The sequence below is a fragment of the Durio zibethinus genome, unplaced genomic scaffold, assembly GCF_047325235.1.
Source record: "Durio zibethinus cultivar Kanyao isolate XHJ-2024 unplaced genomic scaffold, ASM4732523v1 HiC_scaffold_400, whole genome shotgun sequence".
Taxonomy (NCBI): Eukaryota; Viridiplantae; Streptophyta; class Magnoliopsida; order Malvales; family Malvaceae; genus Durio; species Durio zibethinus.
Genome location: NW_028323023.1, coordinates 620,001 through 625,000, shown reverse-complemented (window position 1 = coordinate 625,000; position 5,000 = coordinate 620,001).

Sequence of the window (5,000 nt, the reverse complement as noted above, 5' to 3'; positions counted from 1 at the left end):
GTGCTCGAGGCAACCGCCCGCACCAGGGCCCAGCGTGTGCCGATGGTGCTCGAGGCAACCGCCCGCACCAAGGGCCGGCTTGTGCCGATGGTGTTCGAGGCAACCGCCCGCACCAGGGCCCAGCGTGTGCCGATGGTGGTCGAGGCAACCGCCCGCACCAGGGCCCAGCGTGTGCCGATGGTGGTCGAGGCAAGCGCCCGCACCAGGGCCCAGCATGTGCCGATGGTGGTCGAGGCAAGCGCCCTCACCAAGGCCGAGCGTGTGCCGATGGTGGTCGAGGCAACCGCCCGCACCAGGGCCCAGCGTGTGCCGATGGTGGTCGAGGCAAGCGCCCGCACCAAGGCCGAGCGTGTGCCGATGGTGGTCGAGGCAAGCGCCCGCACCAGGGCGCAGCGTGTGCCGATGGTGGTCGAGGCAAGCGCCCTCACCAAGGCCGAGCGTGTGCCGATGGTGGTCGAGGCAACCGGCCGCACCAAGGGCCGGCGTGTGCCGATGGTGTTCGAGGCAACCGCCCGCACCAGGGCCCAGCGTGTGCCGATGGTGGTCGAGCCAGGAGCCCGCACCAAGGGCCGGCGTGTGCCGATGGTGTTCGGGGCAACCGCCCGTACCAGGGCCCAGCGTGTGCCGATGGTGCTGGGGGCAAGCGCCCGCACCAGGGCCCAGCGTGTGCCGATGGTGCTGGGGGCAAGCGCCCGCCCCAGGGCCCAGCGTGTGCCGATGGTTATCGGGGCAACCGGCCGCACCAGGGCCCAGGGTCTGCCGATGGTGCTCGAGGCAACCGCCCGCACCAAGGCTCAGCATGTGCCGATTGTGATCGAGGCAACAACCCACACCAGGGCCCAGCTTGTGCCGATGGCGGTCGAGGCAAGTGCCCGTACCGAAGGGCAGCCTATGCCGATGATGGTCGATGCATGTGCCATCACCATGCGTCATCATGTGCCATTGATGGTCGAGGCCTTGGCCGAAGTTCGATTTTGAGCCACGGTGCCCATGCTTGGCTCCAGCATGTGCTGGTGCCGCATTTTTTTCACTCGGGACAGCATCGCCGGAGCATCGCCGGAGTACCGCCGGAGAACCTGACCGGCGGCATTGGGGTTCCGACGATTGGGAGGGGGGCCGGGGGGGTGTGCGCACATGATGTGCGATGGGTGCTGGTACTTGGCCTTGTGTTGGCCCCCTATCCCTCATCAAACCTCTGAGAATTCACACCCCCTTAAAGAGCATTTGAGATTTTACAGGTTTGCTACCAGTAGCCGTTAAAGTGTCTGAAATGGGGACACTTTTTTCAAACGGTCACAAAATCTTCTCTACTTCGAGTTTTTAGCTGAATTTTTTTGTGCATGCCAACAAAAATAGAAGGATCATGCCTACAAAATTTGGGGCCAAAAATCCTTATAAAAAAATTTTAAAAAATCCCGAACCGCAAAAAGTTTCGAAAATCGTGAAAAATAGAAAACGAGTCATCCTCCAATGAAACTTCACGTGAAGGCTTAGGGGACCATTGTATGAATTTACAAGCCATAAAAATGGCATTGGCACGGCAGAAATTTGAAGATGTGCCTAAACCCACCAGGGCCCAGCGTGTGCCGATGGTGCTCGAGGCAACCGCCCGCACCAGGGCCCAGCGTGTGCCGATGGTGCTCGAGGCAACCGACCGCACCAGGGCCCAGCGTGTGCCGATGGTGGTCGAGGCAACCGCCCGCACCAGGGCCCAGCGTGTGCCGATGGTGGTCGAGGCAACCTGCCGCACCAGGGCGGAGCGTGTGCCGATGGTGGTCGAGGCAAGCGCCCGCACCAGGGCCCAGCGTGTGCCGATGGTGGTCGAGGCAAGCGCCCGCACCAGGGCCCAGCGTGTGCCGATGGTGGTCGAGGCTGCCGATGGTGGTCGAGGCAACCTGCCGCACCAGGGCCCAGCGTGTGCCGATGGTGCTCGAGGCAACCGACCGCACCAGGGCCGAGCGTGTGCCGATGGTGCTCGAGGCAAGCTGCCGCACCAGGGCCCAGCGTGTGCCGATGGTGGTCGAGGCAACCGCCCGCACCAGGGCCCAGCGTGTGCCGATGGTGATCGAGGCAACCGACCGCACCAGGGCCCAGCGTGTGCCGATGGTGCTCGAGGCAACCTGCCGCACCAGGGCCCAGCGTGTGCCGATGGTCGTCGAGGGAACCTGCCGCACCAGGGCCCAGCGTGTGCCGATGGTGGTCGAGGCAAGCGCCCGCACCAGGGCCCAGCGTGTGCCGATGGTGCTCGAGGCAACCGACCGCACCAGGGCCCAGCGTGTGCCGATGGTGCTCGAGGCAACCTGCCGCACCAGGGCCCAGCGTGTGCCGATGGTGCTCGAGGCAACCTGCCGCACCAGGGCCCAGCGTGTGCCGATGGTGGTCGAGGCAAGCGCCCGCACCAGGGCCCAGCGTGTGCCGATGGTGCTCGAGGCAACCGACCGCACCAGGGCCCAGCGTGTGCCGATGGTGGTCGAGGCAAGCGGCAGCACCAGGGCCCAGCGTGTGCCGATGGTGGTCGAGGCAAGCGCCCGCACCAGGGCCCAGCGTGTGCCGATGGTGGTCGAGGCAAGCGCCCGCACCAGGGCCCAACGTGTGCCGATGGTGCTGGGGGCAACCGCCCGCACCAGGGCCCAGCGTGTGCCGATGGTGATCGAGGCAACCGCCCGCCCCAGGGCCCAGCGTGTGCCGATGGTGGTCGAGGCAAGCGCCCGCACCAGTGCCCAGCGTGTGCCGATGGTGGTCGAGGCAAGCGCCCGCACCAGGGCCCAGCTTTTGCCGATGGTGATCGAGGCAACCGGCCGCTCCAGGGCCCAGCGTGTGCCGATGGTTATCGGGGCAACCGGCCGCACCAGGGCCCAGGGTCTGCCGATGGTGCTCGAGGCAACCGCCCGCACCAAGGCTCAGCATGTGCCGCTGGTGATCGAGGCAACAACCCACACCAGGGCCCAGCTTGTGCCGATGGCGGTCGAGGCAAGTGCCCGTACCGAAGGGCAGCCTATGCCGATGATGGTCGATGCATGTGCCATCACCATGCGTCATGATGTGCCATTGATGGTCGAGGCCTTGGCCGAAGTTCGATTTTGAGCCACGGTGCCCATGCTTGGCTCCAGCATGTGCTGGTGCCGCATTTTTTTCACTCGGGACAGCATCGCCGGAGCATCGCCGGAGTACCGCCGGAGAACCTGACCGGCGGCATTGGGGTTCCGGCGATTGGGAGGGGGGCCGGGGGGGTGTGCGCACATGATGTGCGATGGGTGCTGGTACTTGGCCTTGTGTTGGCCCCCTATCCCTCATCAAACCTCTGAGAATTCACACCCCCTTAAAGAGCATTTGAGATTTTACAGGTTTGCTACCAGTAGCCGTTAAAGTGTCTGAAATGGGGACACTTTTTTCAAACGGTCACAAAATCTTCTCTACTTCGAGTTTTTAGCTGAATTTTTTTGTGCATGCCAACAAAAATAGAAGGATCATGCCTACAAAATTTGGGGCCAAAAATCCTTATAAAAAAATTTTAAAAAATCCCGAACCGCAAAAAGTTTCGAAAATCGTGAAAAATAGAAAACGAGTCATCCTCCAACGAAACTTCACGTGAAGGCTTAGGGGACCATTGTATGAATTTACAAGCCATAAAAATGGCATTGGCACGGCAGAAATTTGAAGATGTGCCTAAACCCACCAGGGCCCAGCGTGTGCCGATGGTGCTCGAGGCAACCGCCCGCACCAGGGCCCAGCGTGTGCCGATGGTGCTCGAGGCAAGCGCCCGCACCAGGGCCCAGCGTGTGCCGATGGTGGTCGAGGCAACCGCCCGCACCAGGGCCGATAGTGTGCCGATGGTGCTCGAGGCAACCTGTCGCACCAGGGCCCAGCGTGTGCCGATGGTGATCGAGGCAACCTGCCGCACCAGGGCCCAGCGTGTGCCGATGGTGGTCGAGGCAAGTTCCCGCACCAGGGCCCAGCGTGTGCCGATGGTGGTCGAGGCAAGTTCCCGCACCAGGGCCCAGCGTGTGCCGATGGTGCTCGAGGCAACCTGCCGCACCAGGGCCCAGCGTCTGCCGATGGTGCTCGAGGCAACCTGCCGCACCAGGGCCCAGCGTGTGCGGATGGTGGTCGAGGCAAGCGCCCGCACCAGGGCCCAGCGTGTGCCGATGGTGGTCGAGGCAAGCGCCCGCACCAGGGCCCAGCGTGTGCCGATGGTGGTCGAGGCAAGCGCCCGCACCAGGGCCCAGCGTGTGCCGATGGTGGTCGAGGCAACCGCCCGCACCAGGGCCCAGCGTGTGCCGATGGTGCTCGAGGCAACCTGCCGCACCAGGGCCCAGCGTGTGCCGATGGTGCTCGAGGCAACCGACCGCACCAGGGCCGAGCGTGTGCCGATGGTGGTCGAGGCAAGCGCCCGCACCAGGGCCCAGCGTGTGCCGATGGTGGTCGAGGCAACCTGCCGCACCAGGGCCCAGCGTGTGCCGATGGTGGTCGAGGCAACCGCCCGCACCAGGGCCCAGCGTGTGCCGATGGTGATCGAGGCAACCGACCGCACCAGGGCCCAGCGTGTGCCGATGGTGCTCGAGGCAACCTGCCGCACCAGGGCCCAGCGTGTGCCGATGGTCGTCGAGGGAACCTGCCGCACCAGGGCCCAGCGTGTGCCGATGGTGGTCGAGGCAAGCGCCCGCACCAGGGCCCAGCGTGTGCCGATGGTGCTCGAGGCAACCGACCGCACCAGGGCCCAGCGTGTGCCGATGGTGGTCGAGGCAACCGCCCGCACCAGGGCCCAGCGTGTGCCGATGGTGGTCGAGGCAACCTGCCGCACCAGGGCGGAGCGTGTGCCGATGGTGGTCGAGGCAAGCGCCCGCACCAGGGCCCAGCGTGTGCCGATGGTGGTCGAGGCAAGCGCCCGCACCAGGGCCCAGCGTGTGCCGATGGTGGTCGAGGCTGCCGATGGTGGTCGAGGCAACCTGCCGCACCAGGGCCCAGCGTGTGCCGATGGTGCTCGAGGCAACCGACCGCAC